A 16,627-nucleotide genomic window follows, 5' to 3' on the forward strand; every position below is an offset into this window, starting at 1 on the left:
CGGACGTGCTGCCCTTTTGGGGGTAGTACTGGGTTGGTAACCGCGTTTGGGGAGAAGTATGTATATAGCGAGGTTCGAAAACGATCACGTTGAGCGCAATGTGGTGGATTTGTAGGACAGCAGACAACAGCGTATTTTGTGAACTGTGAACAGACTGTCGAGTGTCGTGATCACGACATATGGATTTTATAGTGAACTGTTGTAGTGTCAGTTATTAACGGCCGCCCTTACGTAAAAGCCTCTCAGATTGCATTTAAAGTGCTTAGCCAATAAATTGAAGACTATTCGTGGAAAAACTGAAATAATCTACTTGTTCACATTATAAATCAACGTGAGTGACTCAATATTTGAAATTTCACCGCAGCAGCAGCTTGTATTGGTTTTCTATATTTTATTTCAGCTTAAAAATTGAGTTTGAGACAGGTGTGAGCTGGCACCCTATAACGATAAAATTAGCCAAACAGTGAGACCAGCCACATCTCTGGGCCACTCAATTAAGCTGAGTGTAACAAACATATATTTTCGTACCATAGCACGTGGGGGCTCGAGCCAAACTTTTCGAAATTTAAAACGTGTGTCTTCACGCCTGTTGTCTTTGTGTGTGCTAGAAGATCTTAGCATCGCTTCCTGGGAATGCTGCATTTCTGTTCATCTAAGCGCAACAGAAAGATTAGACGCAACAGAAAGATTAGATTCTGTGTAATGAAAAATACAGACTCATGTTTGACTTTATGACGAGTAATAGTTACGGAATTTCAATACGGTTTTCTCGCCAATCAGATATCACATAATGAAAATCACATTTATCTTTTAATAAGAATACAATCATCGTCTGAATAATGGGTGGTCAGCGCTATAAAGAGATCCGAGCTGTTATATAGTTAAACGGCTGTGGGAATCTGAGATCGTGGCACTTGGTGTTGTAACGTCAAGTCGCAGCATCTGCGCAACTGGTGCACGCAGTATGTTGCATAAAGATTGGCTGAGTTACGACTGTTTTTAAATACGAGTAATGACAACTGATGTTTCCTCCAGTAAAATATCAAACTGCTTATTCCATGAAGTTTCGGGGTTGTAACCGGACGACGTTTACGTCTCGCCACTATATTTCGGCTGACAACCATTCAGTGCAGAATACTTACCTGAAGATGGCTGAACGGTTGTCAGTGGAAGTATCTTGGCAAGATATCGGCGTCATCCGGCTGCAATTCGAAACTTCATGGAATATTCTTTACGCCGAGAAAATTTCAAGAATCACAAACTGTTTGCATTTTATTACATTTACCACAGAGCAATCAGTCTTCTATAGCAAGAAAAGCTTCGTACAGAGATATGTTTCCTGGTCTAAGAGTAATAAAATTATCAGTGTTTTCACGAAAGTGAGTTACAAGAATTTGCACTGACACGAGTGCCCGTGGCGGACAGATACAACTAGTGGTATGGTAGTAAAATAATGTCATTATAGTAATGAATGCAAAAAGTCCATCGTAAATAGCAGCATAACTGCGTGACTCTACTGTAATGACCGATAAAAAGAAAACAGCTACTAGCCACTGCGCCAGAAGGAAGTTTTATTTAAAGTCCGCCAGGCTGGTTACCAATGCAAAACCCCATTCGTTAGCGGCAGTACTTATCATTAGTTGCAGTGTTTGATGTGTTATTACATGTTTCTCCTTGCTGATAATCTTAGAAGCGTTCTAGTGTTAATATTGACTCTACAAAGTGTTTTAAGAAATGTATGTTTTACAAACAAAATACAAGATGATACTCTTTTACTCATGGGAGAGTATAACCGGAGATGATAATTTATGACGATTTGAAAAACGTGCTCGAATAACCACGGTACTGTTCTCAAATCGATACGCCAGGCAATTAAAACATTAAAAATAAAAAAAAGTGCGACACTGATCCATCGTTTGTTTTCCATGTTGTATCAAGGCCTTTTCGTTAGCCATTTTAATTTTATTTAATATTTTCGACATTTAATCACTGATGCAAGCTGCCATAAGGCGGGATAGAGTGGCCGATTCGTTTTATTCCCTTGGAGACTGACACAGCCTACTGGTGAACACTTACGACTATTGAAACTGCCTTTTTTGGTGTTATCAGCGTTTCGTGGCGATAATGGCGTGCACTTGTCTACGACGAACTATCTTGTTTTCCTTACACCTAATGTAACGTAAGTGGCAAAATCAAAAACATATATCACAATAATTTATATTGTCACAGTTAATTGCTACAGTGCTTGTAAAACGATATATTTTAAGCTTCAAAAACATGTATTTTAGGACTTTCTGGGACACTCAGGAACAGTGGACAATCGTCTGACAGGGCAAGAGGCCACTTCGCCCAAACATACTTATGTAGTGTATTTACCTTGTTTCAAGACTACTAATAAACTTCATAAAAAAGTATACTAAGGCATTAGAGTATTAGTAAGTTGTTGAAAAGCTATGTTGTCTGTTTAGAATTGTATGTTGAAACGCCGTCAAAGTATTTAAGAAAATCGCTACAAAATATTGGGAAAGAAAGTTGTGCTACTGAAGACAAGAAGATTCATGGGAATGTCATGCGCGTATTCAATCAAGAGCGAGAGGAAAACTCCTTATCCAAATTTTTGACATGGAAGATATTATACCTTATCAGTAACTGATTCACGGCAGCTGGGATTTCAGCTTTAATTTGCTCGGCGTAATAGTCTACCACACACATTTAAAAAAATGTAGATGGCAGTCTATGACTGTGTCCAATTTATAAAAGAGACATCGAAACATAAACCGTAGGAAAACAAAATCCACTTGAGTTGTTAGAGCACAGTGCTTTAATAAACATAGAAATGCCAGAAAAATCCTTTCATTCTGTTCATAGAATCCACAATGTTAAAACGGATCTAGCAACTATTCAATGGAAAAACTTAAAATTTTTCTCGCGGAAGTAGAAACGCGCCTTTGATGCAATTACACCAGCAGGAATAGGTTTCCTTTCAACAGTCGCTATACGTTTGTCGACAGGAGGGGCATCTAATCCTCGTCTTCTAATATTTTTCACAGACGGAATGGAAATTGAACTACAAGATAGTGCTCCCACAAGAACTTCATTTGCCTCATTTGCCTGTCACCTCAGTGCGTGGATGCAGATGATTGTTTTCATAAAATGTTTTGTTGATTTCTTGAATTGCACAATGACGAGTCGACGAAAGGGCAAAGGAAAGTGGAATAAACGTTTCTTTTTTTTTTGTGGAGAATGCAGTGAAGAAAAGGACACTGTTTATTTTTATTTTACCAAACCTTCCGCTAACTCCAAGGACAATGAAAGTTAAATTAGCTGCTTTTATTGCAAGCTGTGGGCGCATGAAGGAATTGCTGGTTGTGCGAGTACGAAAACACGTTTATATGAGAATATTCTATTAATATTTAACTTTTTAACTTATTTTGACTTTTAACATATACAAGCCTTCCTGTGTAACTTGGAAATTGAACATCTATTAACATTTTGTATTATCTGGAAAATTATTTTATATTCATATTTTTTCCTAAATTTAAATACATTTTACTCTATAGATGTGTATCTCCTTCATTTAACGATCTCTTCTAATTCGCAGCGCCCTTTTCTTTTTCTCTGTCTCTGGCCACTTTACCCCACGTGTGGGGCCAAACACCATCTTGCACCCTTTCAAGTAAACTCAGTTTTCTAGTGCATAGGCAGGATTTGAATAGATTTTAATATATCGGTTTTATAGTTACAGGATGTGGACAGTATATGCAAATATAATTCATATGCTTGAATATCGAATGAGGTCAGAGAAAAACATCATTTTCCTTAGGATGACCACTTTATCCTGCTTTCCCCTATGTAGACGGAATTTAAAAAACATGTTACAGTAATCAATGAGTTGTATGAATATAATATTTGTATCGTATAAGAACGAAAAATATCTGCCAGCAACGGTACAACCGTGGTCTAATGAGGCTGCGCTTTGTCGTACCGCGACACTGGTGCTCGAGCGAGTCAGAATACCACGACTTCCGTGCCGACAAGGATTCGGTGGATTAAGGAGGACCGACGTCAGGGCCCTGCGCGGCTAGCTCCAAAGAGGGCAGATGTTTATTGTTCAACCGGCCGTGCAATATACACTACCAAAAAGAAGAACTACACACTTTGAGAGGTTTCGAATTTACTTTAGATTTATTGTTGCAACAGTATATATGGAGTTCATGAAATGATTACATTTACAGAACAATAGCACAAGCGCTTCTGAGATACAGGTATCAAATTGTACTGAAACATCCATATTAGTGCATGAAATGATAATTAAATCAAGACCCTAAGCTGTCGACAGTCGTTGATATACATCAACAGGGACAGTTGAAAATGTGTGCCCCGACCGGAACTCGAACCCGGGATCTCCTCCTTACAAGGCAGACGCTCTATCCATCTGAGCCACCGACGGTACAGAGGATATTGCGACTGCAGGGATTTATCCCTTGCACTCTCACCGTGCTGCCCACATTCCCAACTTAATGTCCACACACTACATTCGTTGTGCCCCTGCCCGCTACACTCATTACTGGCGGCAGACAATCTTATCGAGTCCCGTAAGAGTTGGGGCAATGCGTGTGCATCCGCACAGAAGAATGTCAATGGCCGGTTAGCCTTAACTATATGAAGATGGTATCTGTTCTTTCGGACATGTCCAAAAGAAGATACCATCTTCATATCTTAGTACATGGCATAGCCTCCACGGGCTGCAATTGAGGCACTGACATGGTCATCCAATTGATCGTTCAGACGGCGAAAAGTGTCCTGGGATATACTATGCCTCGCCTGGTCGACCAGCCACGTAATTCTGTGAGGGTAGTTGGTTGACTAGTCACATAGGTCACTTCTCGTCCCATCACATCGCACAGTGCTCGATTGAAGACAAGTATGGAGATCGTACCGGCCAGGGAAGTTGCTGCACGTCTTGTAGAGTACATGGAGGTTCACGGGCGGAGTGTTGGCGAGCGTTATCCTATTGGAACAGTACACCAACTTCCTGTTGCAGGAACGGCAAATGAACGGGTCTAACAACAGCGCCCCTTCCAGATACACCAGGGCTTCACAACATATGTGCTCGCGGAGCAAGCTGTGAGCAGCAAGGCGCGAGCACAGAGCAGCGCGAGCACGCTACCCCCACTACCGGACCAGAGCGGAGAGTGGGGAAAGTCACGTGGGGCACACAACAGCTGCCGCCAGTCAATGTAAGTCCGCGGCCACCTGCACGGTTATCACTCACGAATTATTACTGCGACAAATGAAACAAATAAAGGAGAATGTACACATGCCACCTAATTTTATTAGCTTAGTGTATACCTCTACATTCGTATTAATTTGTGAACTGTTACACAATAAAAGGTGTCACTGAAGTGTGGGATTCTCGGTTATCTTGTACTTTTTGCGCTTTACAATTGCGTCTATGTTCGGAGTAATTGTTCTTGTGCATTTTAGGCGCAGCGTGCAGTTTAAATTTCGATCAGACAATGCGTTTCTCAAGCGCGTCTTGTTACATTTCATTGCAGAGAACAGTTGTTCACAAACATACGTGGAACCGAACATTGATATTATTGTAGCCGCCAGTTTGTGCAAACGAGGAAATCTATCCTGAGGGAAGTGTCTGTAGAATTCCAAAATGTTTTTCTTATTCTGAAATTTGTCTCTGTATTCTCTGTCACACTGCAGGTCAATAATTTCTTGTTGCAGCTCAGGAGGAATCTCTTCAATATTCGCTGAATATGGAGAGAACAGATCAAAATCACTGTCTAGTGCTGTCAGATCTTGAAAGCGCTGATCAACTAAACTATGTGAATAACGTTTACTGTCTTTGTGAACATTTTGCATGGATGATAATTTAGGAAAATGAGCTAGGTTTCCTGTTTCCAGCTGACTCATCCAAAGTGCCAATTTCATTTTAAAAGCTCGTATTCGATCTATGAAATGAATAATTAGCAGATCTTTACCTTGTAGTGAAATGTTCAAAGCATTCAGATGGCTAGTTAAATCTGCTAAGAACGCGAGATCACATTCAAACGTGCGCGCGCATTTCCCCTCCCTCCCCTCCCTCCCTACTCCGCGACCTTGCACCTGCTCGCGAGCACGTGCCTGAGCAGACGCGAGTGCTCGCGCTCAGAACCGGCTAGTTGTTAAGCCCTGAGATACACCAAAAGTGAACGAGAGTTGTAGCTTATCGAACCTCAGACCGTAAGGCCAGTGTGTTTTGGACGAACGCACTCTAAGAGACAGCACTCTCCAGATATACGTCGAATGCACAAACAACCATCACTTGCACGCAGGCAGAATCAGCTTTCATCACTCCAGGCCACGGCCTGCCGTTCCATCTTCCAAGTGATCCTCGAATGGCACCAGTCAAGATGTGCACGTCGATACTGTGGCTGAATGGAAGACAGGGCACAGGTGTGCGTACCCGTGGTCCCATGGGTAATGAACTGTTTCCAACAACTCTTCTTGACATGTCTGGGCTCACAAGATCTGTTATCTGTGCTGTGATAGCTGTACGATCTGCCACTGCTGCCCTTGCAATACGACGATCGCTTATTTGTGCCGCGTCTAGTTGGTCCAAATGGCTCTGAGCACTATGGGCTTAACTTCTGAGGTCATCACTCCCCTAGAACTTAGAACTACGTAAACCTAACTAACCGAAGGACATCACACACATACATGCCCGAGGTACGATTCGAACCTGCGACCCTAGCGGTCGCATGGTTCCGGACTGTAGCGCCTAGAACCGCTCGGCCACCCCGGCTGGCCCCGCGACTAGTGTTATGAAAATGTTCACGTGACCATTGATACCAGCATCATTGCAACAATTAACGCAGCACGTCCAACTTTTGTAGCAATTCAACGAAAGTACATCCTCCACCTCGGAAGGCCACGATTTCACCCGTTTTAAACACACTCCGACGGCTATAGCATGGGTTCCCAAATTGGGGGGAGCGCCCCCTGGGGGGGGGGGGGGGTGCGTGATGATGTTGCAAGGGGGGCGCGGGTGGAGTTAGCGGTATAAACCTAATATTTCTTTTTAATATCGATATTTTAATAAAAATGAATGTGTGGGTATTAATGATAGATTATGGTGCTAAATGCAATCGTTTGGCGTCCCACTTCCTACAATCCTATCTCAATAACCTATCCTAGAACATATAGCTTTTGAAGATCACGTTTAGAATGTCACGTTTAGAATGTCACGTTTAGAATGTCACACACAGAAACTCTCAAAGTTACGAAGGCGATATGCGTTAATTCTAATATATCAGATTTGTAAACAACTTACTTCTGACAACTGGAAAACAGAAAAGTCAGGTATTAACTATTCCGTACATTTGTACACATGAACTGAACGTAATCATGCTATTACTTTTAGCCGTAGTAGGCTATGTTCATCAGTGTAATAATCACTTATACTGCATAACTGCAAAAATGCCGTTTTATTACCCTGTCAACCTGCGGATCCCCGTGTGACGCGATTACAGTGACTTTAATAGACTGTATACGCTTCAAATGAACTGGCGGGTTTGTAATTTTTACGCCAGGGTTATGCCCTCTGTCACCAGAAAAATGTGCACGACGTGAATGCGAAACTAGTACAAATGTTCGTTCTGAGCAGAGTACTTCACGCTGTCCTGGATACATTGGCGTGACTGCTAACAATGAAACATAACCCAGCTAGGTAGACAATGAAGTCCATTAATGAGGCTTTTTTTTATTTTACTACAGCTCTTTCATTCGGATTACTTATCTGACAAAACAGTTATTTTTCTTCTGCCTTTTCGAAATACGGCATAATTTCGTTTGAAATTAGTGTACGTTCTTTGCTGCGATATTGGCTTCTTTTGGCACGAGTACGGAGATAACTGCTTGGCACTGTGCACAGTTTCCAGCGATGTATGAGGTGTATCCATGACCTTACTTAATTACTGTGAAATTTGACAACCAATTCATTGATGTTATCTCATAAATTATAACGTTTCATTTATAAGTAACGAAAGATAGGGGGCACGAAAACGATTTTCGCATAAAACCTCAGGCTGCACTACTCAGAACAGCACCAAAGAACAGGTAGCAAATTCTTAGGGTGCCTGTGGGCTGTTTCCGCCCTAATCCGGGATAAGCCCGTTTCTCCCAGCAAGAGCCCTGCTCGGCCACCAGGTCGCAGGGAGACAGTGCACTGACTACCTGCGCTGCGGCTGGGCTTCCCCGTTCTTCGCCCCACTCCTCACTGACAGTCATCTGAGGTGCCAACAGACGACAGTAGCTTTCCTTTATTTCAGTTGGTTGCTTGCAGTTGTTGACACATCTGATGTATTGGATTTTGCTGAAATCGTATTGAATCTTTCACAGTTGTGCCTCAGTAAAATCAGTGTTAGTGCGAAATTACACCGTTAACTTCTTGTACCCTTTTTACTTCACCATGAGTGTCATGAAAAAACGTAAATATAATGATGATTACATCAAATGCGGTTTTGCTTCTATACAAAAATATGGTGTTGACCTGTCGCAATGTGTTATTTGCTATGAGGTATTGAGAAAAGATTCCACGAGATCACCTCGTCTGGAACGCCATTTGTGGGCAAAGCATGGTGGATTGAAAGAGAATTTGAAGGAATTTTTTGCTGCAAAATGTGATAATTTGAAACGAATGAAGTTGGACACTGCTGGATCCTTCACTCAGACATCAGAAAAGGTACTGGAAGCCTCGTATGAGTTATTGCTACTTATTTCAAGGACCAAGAAAAGTCATATTATCAGAGAGACACTAGTCAAATCCTGTTTGTTGAAAGTTGCTGATATTGTTCTTGGGTCAGAAAGTAAACAAAAACTTTCACAGATACCGCTTTCTGACAATACTGTGAAACGTCGGATTGATGATGTGGCCGAAGACATACAAAATCAATTAGTTACGGCCGTCAAACAATCGCAGTTTTTCGCAATACAATTAGACGAGAGTACCGATGTTGCGAATTGTGAATTGTTGCCAACTGCTAGCTTTCGTTCGCTGTATAGAAAATGAAGCAATTAAAGAAGAGTTGATGTTTTCTACGGAGTTAAAGTCAACTTCAAAAGCAATTCATATAATGGCAGCCGTCTCTGAATTATTTTGTAAAAATGAGTTATCATGGCAGAAACTGATAGGCGTATGCACAGACGGCGCCCTATCAATGCTTAGATGTCGCTCAGGATTCGTGCAGATGGTCAGAGAAAAAAACCCTAGAGTTACTGCTATCCACTGTGTAATACACCGTCAAGCATTGGCAACTAAGACACTTCCAAAGGAACTCAAGGTGAATCTTATTAAAAAGAGCTGTTTGTGAAGATTTGGGAGCAGAGTATAAAACACTTTTATTTCATACAGAAGTACGCTGGATCTCAAAAGGAAATATGCTAGGAAGATTATTTGAACTTCGAGACAAGTGATGCAGTTTTTGGAAAATTAGAAACAAACTGAATTGTATATGGAATTTAGAAAGCCCGGTGTTCATGTTGCATTGGCTGATCTGTCAGATATTTTCGAATCTTTAAACACATTGAATTTTAAATTAAAAGGTGGAGAGTGAAACATAATTTTTCATCAGGATGCCATCAAAGCATTTACTGATAAGTTGCAACTATGGAATCGTAAAATTTTAGCCTGCATTTATTCCTGCTTTCCCAGATTGTTTGGAATCCTGGAAGAAGCCCGATTTCAAAACGATTTTAAGGATACTGATACTAAGAGTAAAATATCGACCCATTTGCAGCACCTCATTGATGAATTCGAACGATACTTCCGTAACAGTTGTGATGATAAAATTTATTACAGGTTAGCGACGGACCCATTTCACGTTGACGTGGGTGTGTTGCCAGACAGACTACAAGAGGAAGTCTTAGAAATTAAAAATGATTCTTCAGCGAAGTATGACTTTGAGAAGATAGATAAGCCTTTATTTTGGGTGAAATATCTCACGGTGTATCCCAGCACAGCAGAACAAGCATTGAAACTGTATTTACTTATTTGTGCGATAGAGCATTTTCAGCGGTAGGGGCGATAAAAAATAAGCTTAATAGCAAACTCAGTATTGCCAATGATTTACGTTGCGCAGTTTCTACTATTCAGCCAAGAATTCAAAATCTTGTAAAAAATATGCAAGCTGATCCTTCACATTGATTTATTTGTTTGTTTCTTGCCATATGTGTGTGGAAATAATATTTTTATAATAAATACGTCACGTTATAAGAGAACTTGTTATTTTCCTCCTAACTATCCTTACATGTAGGTAATACTGTAAAATTACAAAAAACTGTTTTCAAGAAACAATATAAAATAAACATAGTGAATCTGATTTAAATATAAATACTGCGTGTGATCCTTATGGATTCTGATGTTACGTGTGGTATGTCATTGCAACTAATAATAGTATTTCTTCACGATGAAGACATAGCGAAAGTTTATCCTAGATATGGCAAGCGAAGAGTAGTCCTAAAATCGTATACTAGTGAAGAAATGGTGTGCAGCAAGGGAATGTAATCAAGGTAAGGAAGTTGTTTTATTCATATTTTTTAAAGTTCTGTGTGGTCTGCAAAATTATTTCGTGAAACTTATTTTTTTAATTTTGTGTCTGGTTATGGGAATTGGGCCTTTGTCACTGTTCGGTAACTGTCGTCGTTGACATAAATGCCAACCTATGCGCAATGACAATGGGGAGCGCTATAGGCGTACAAATCAGTGATGTTCCTTAACACCGTGACTGAGTGACTATTTTTGATAATGAGTGAAAGTAATAAGCTACACTCTACTTAAAATAATGGCCCGCATCCACTAATCCGCAAAGGTCGCAACTATTTTTCCTTGTTTACCAGGACTTTCTTTGCTTTAGGAGTGGCTTATAATCACTAGACTAGACTGATGACGTAATAACTGCGACTATACATCAACAGCCCACCATGTTACATGACGTCACCATCACAAATTTTTCAATAGTTTCTTCATAATAAATAAAAACCTCTGTATTTTTTTGGGAGGGGGGGGGGCACAGATTTGTTTTCGGCAGAAGGGGGGCGTGACAAACAAAAGTTTGGGAACCTCTGGGCTATAGGAAGCACGAGAGCGTGTCTGCGGCATGGTTGTCTGCTTGAGTCAAAGATTTGACCACACTGAGCATTCTGGCCTCTACTAGCTGTGCCACTACGCTATATGCTGGCGGTTGAAATCATTATCAGTACATTTACCATCCACCAGATGGCATATTCCTTGATCAGATCGAAATCGACGTCGCCCTTCCAGGTGTACTAGTTTTTTTTCCTGCTTTATAGTTCAGCCACGTCACGAACCTTGACTCAGGAAAAGGGCTTGTCCACAGCAAGGAAAGTATCAAGACGGACAGTGCGAAGGCGTGTAACGCCGAAAACGCATATCCTCCTATTTCCATCTATTGTACTATAAATTTTTTCCTTATTTTGTTACCTGAAGATATGACATTTCTGTATCTTTATATATTGTAATTGTTTTACAATTTGTGTATATATATTTATGCATTTATGTCGATGTATAATTGGTTTGTTTTGTAAATATTATTTGTATTTTTACGCTGTGTCTTGCCTAGGGAAAGCTATGCTATCGAACGATTACATCGATAGGTCGTGTTGAGAACCAAAGTGTTTAGGATCTTTGGTAGTGTTAACTCTGCCGCGTGGAGCGCGAACAGAGCGGGGGCTGACTGGAGTAGGGCGGTGGAGCAGGTGTGTTGAGTGACGCGAGTTGCAGCACTTCCGGGGTTTGGCAGCATGTAATTGCGCTCGACTTGCTATGATAGTTTCGCCTGGTGACTGTGTCGAGAAGAAGGCGCGCCAACATCCAGCTTCTGCAACAGCTATGGTCGACAATGAGTGATTGTCGCCACCTCCTTGAACGACGACTTCAAACCTTCAATCAACCAACAAGGAAGACTGGAAGCGCGTAAAGTTTTAGAACTGTATGGCAGACCTCAGCTTTTCAAACTATTCCACTAGCATCACTAAAATACAGCAACTTAGCATGAACCTTTGTTGCTCATTGTCCCAATTGCATTACCAAGCAGGGTCCCTTCCTTTTCCGGAATGAACCCGAGTGTCGTTGAAATTCAAACGCCAGCTTTAAACTAATATCATTCGATTTCACTGCTTTAATTTCAAAGTTCAGTTAAGGTACTCATAATCCGGCCACGGTGGTCTAGCGGTTCTAGGCGCGCAGTCCGGAACCGCGCGACTGCTACGGTCGCAGGTTCGAATCCTGCGTCGGGCATGGATGTGTTTGATGCCCTTCGGTTAGTTAGGTTTAAGTAGTTCTAAGTTCTAGGGGACTGATGACCACAGATGTTAAGTCCCATAGTGCTCAGAGCCATTTGAACCATTTTTGAAGGTATTCATAGCTGGCTACAATATTTAGATCACACAAGCACAAATTAAGAGTGCGAGTTTTGTTACCATATTTTAGCTTACCTGTGACTGCAGCTCAGCTTGGTACGTACTAAATTTTACTATTGTTAATTGTTCAGAATCATTTAATTCAAGTCCAAAGTTAAATCTCTTATTTCTAAATTGCGTAGATTCAAGTAGCTTTTGAAATGATTGTTGAGGTAGCCCAAGACTAACCTTATTTTATTCAATTTCGTAGTGCGTCAGAAACAAAGTTCACTATTAATTTCAGTCACTAAATTAATTTTCAATTTTCCGGTTTTATTAATTCTTTTGCTAAATTAAGTCAGAGTATAGCGAAATTTATTACTTCTGACAAACATTCAGTTTTCACACAACACGTGTCAACCTTCAGTTGCCACGTTTTTAGTGCTAATTATATGAGCAATAACCTTTCTTTTTCAGTTATTATAGTAGTTGTCCATAGGACTGGCGACTGTAATTTTCCCCAAATCTCAAATAACTAATTAGCGCCAATTAATTGTTAACGTAAAGACCGCACTTTTACTTCATTTACTAATTTTACCCTTTTCTCAAAATTAATTTCCACCAATTTAATTTCCTTTTTTCCTTTCATTTAGTTGTAACCCTTTTCTCCCTCTTTACCGACAGATTAACTTCGGTGACGATTGCTTTTCCAAAATTTCCATTAGGTTCACGCGGTTTAATTTTTACTGACATTAAGGTCGATAAGTGAGGGGGGGTTACAGACGCTGGACCACCACCAACTGTCAGGTCGGTTACGTTGAGAGTATAGATACGCATTAGGTTGGAAATTCATATACACTCCTGGAAATTGAAATAAGAACACCGTGAATTCATTGTCCCAGGAAGGGGAAACTTTATTGACACATTCCTGGGGTCAGATACATCACATGATCACACTGACAGAACCACAGGCACATAGACACAGGCAACAGAGCATGCACAATGTCGGCACTAGTACAGTGTATATCCACCTTTCGCAGCAATGCAGGCTGCTATTCTCCCATGGAGACGATCGTAGAGATGCTGGATGTAGTCCTGTGGAACGGCTTGCCATGACATTTCCACCTGGCGCCTCAGTTGGACCAGCGTTCGTGCTGGATGTGCAGACCGCGTGAGACGACGCTTCATCCAGTCCGAAACATGCTCAATGGGGGACAGATCCGGAGATCTTGCTGGCCAGGGTAGTTGACTTACACCTTCTAGAGCACGTTGGGTGGCACGGGATACATGCGGACGTGCATTGTCCTGTTGGAACAGCAAGTTCCCTTGCCGGTCTAGGAATGGTAGAACGATGGGTTCGATGACGGTTTGGATGTACCGTGCACTATTCAGTGTCCCCTCGACGATCACCAGTGGTGTACGGCCAGTGTAGGAGATCGCTCCCCACAGCATGATGCCGGGTGTTGGCCCTGTGTGCCTCGGTCGTATGCAGTCCTGATTGTGGCGCTCACCTGCACGGCGCCAAACACGCATACGACCATCATTGGCACCAAGGCAGAAGCGTCTCTCATCGCTGAAGACGACACGTCTCCATTCGTCCCTCCATTCACGCCTGTCGCGACACCACTGGAGGCGGGCTGCACGATGTTGGGGCGTGAACGGAAGACGGCCTAACGGTGTGCGGGACCGTAGCCCAGCTTCATGGAGACGGTTGCGAATGGTCCTCGCCGATACCCCAGGAGCAACAGTGTCCCTAATTTGCTGGGAAGTGGCGGTGCGGTCCCCTACGGCACTGCGTAGGATCCTACGGTCTTGGCGTGCATCCGTGCGTCGCTGCGGTCCGGTCCCAGGTCGACGGGCACGTGCACCTTCCGCCGACCACTGGCGACGACATCGATGTACTGTGGAGACGTCACGCCCCACGTGTTGAGCAATTCGGCGGTACGTCCACCCGGCCTCCCGCATGCCCACTATACGCCCTCGCTCAAAGTCCGTCAGCTGCACATACGGTTCACGTCCATGCTGTCGCGGCATGCTACCAGTGTTAAAGACTGCGATGGAGCTCCGTATGCCACGGCAAACTGGCTGACACTGACGGCGGCGGTGCACAAATGCTGCGCAGCTAGCGCCATTCGACGGCCAACACCGCGGTTCCTGGTGTGTCCGCTGTGCCGTGCGTGTGATCATTGCTTGTACAGCCCTCTCGCAGTGTCCGGAGCAAGTATGGTGGGTCTGACACACTGGTGTCAATGTGTTCTTTTTTCCATTTCCAGGAGTGTACATTAGGTAGGCGCCGACAGAGGTGAGCCCACTAACACTGGGCAAGAGTAGTACTAGGTCTTTTGTCGTCTGTTCAGAGTACGGGAGACCGCGGGAATACCGACACCTTAAGAGATATTTTTTTGTTTTGTTTTGGTTTGGGTCTCGGGATACTGAATTCCCTAACGATTTCCGAAATGGAATGTCTTATGCGATTAGCTTCAGCTGCAATTCCGCCTTCAATGACTGTTAATCACCTGAGTACAAATGACAGGTCCGCCAATGCACCGCCATTTTATACCTTGTGTATGCGATACTGCCGGAATCTGTCTATGTGCATATCTCTATCACATGACTCTTGTCACCTGATTGTAAAATGGTTCAAATGGCACTGAGCCCCCAGAACTTAGAACTACTTAAACCTAACCTAAGGACATCACACACATCCATGCCCGAGGCAGGATTCGAATCTGCGACCGTAGCGATCGCGCGGCTCCAGACTGTAGCGCTTAGAACCGCTCGGCCTCCCCGGCGGTCACCTGATTGTATATCGAAATACATACACAGCATGTTTTTCGAAAAACGTATTCAAGTTAGAAAAAAATAAATAAATAAACTTCAGCTTTATTGAAACCTAGATTTCTGTCCATATTGGTTTGATGTTTTCCTTAAGCTTACTTCAGCATTTCTCTTTTCGAAACCGGAAACCCAGTCTTTTCAAGCCCTTTCGGAGATTTTATGATATTATGCATAACGCCTAATTTGTGGGTAAGGTCATAAGCAATTCGCTGCAAGTAACCGGGTAAATTCCATGGGACAATTGTGCCAATGTAGTCACATGGCTCATTAATTCCTGTTTCTGTTCAATAGTAACGATAGAAACAAGCTTTCTTGTCTCAATTTGATTTAATCGATTGTAAAGTGTAAATTTTAGTATGTTAAGCTCCTTTGATACGCTGTTCGGCGATCTCCCTGATTTCACTGAACTTAATGCCTTTTTCAAGATTCCTTCGGTCCATTTGGCCCTCCTTGATTCTCTTTTTGTTGTTCTCGCCATCTAAAATTATGTGTAAGACCTCACATAAGCGTAAAAAACTTTTTTTCTTAAGTTTATAGCATGGGGAAATACAGACAATCTGTCGATATTGACACATATTCGTCTGTCGATGTTACCCCACTTATAAATCATGGAGTAGACGAAACTGAAATGGCTTTACTAACGCTAGAAAATTTACAAATCCCTTTCTAAAAGATCTACTAGAAAATGTACTATCCACCTACATTATAGCTAACACCCTTAAAAAGGACCGAGCGAGGTGGCGCAGTGGCTAGCACACTGGACTCGCTTTCGGGAGGACGACGGTTCAATCCCGCGTCCGGCCATCCTGATTTAGGTTTTCCGTGATTTCCCTAAATCGCTCCAGGCAAATGCCGGGATGGTTCCTTAGAAAGGGTACAGCCGACTTCCTTCCCTAATTCGATGAGACCGATGACTTCGCTGTCTGGTCTCCTCCCCAAAACGACCCAACCCAACCCTTAAAAAGGATTGAAACACTTATTTTAATTCAAGCATAAACCTAAAAATAACATCAGAATTCAATAAAAATCCATTTTTAGTGAAACAATAAGACTGTCATTCACAAGACCTCGTCCCCTCGGCACCTTTCTAGCATCTCCCGTTATTCTGCAGCACTGCCTCCCACCGACCACAGCGCTTCTCAGCTGAAAAAACTTTGGTGTCGGTATTGCCTGGCATGTTGGTATTCCCCCGGTCTCCCCTAATCCCGGCTCTGTGTGTAGGATCACACGTTTCTTTTTCTTTCAAATTTGCTTATTCATTTTTCGCTAGCATAAGCATATGAACTTGGGGTAGCGTCTTTGGCCAGCAACTACTTAAATTTCGAAAAAAAAAAAAATTGTAAGGGCGGTCCAAGACATCCGGTATACGCAGTCAGCC

The sequence above is a fragment of the Schistocerca cancellata genome, chromosome 1 (assembly GCF_023864275.1).
Source record: "Schistocerca cancellata isolate TAMUIC-IGC-003103 chromosome 1, iqSchCanc2.1, whole genome shotgun sequence".
NCBI lineage: Eukaryota > Metazoa > Arthropoda > Insecta > Orthoptera > Acrididae > Schistocerca > Schistocerca cancellata.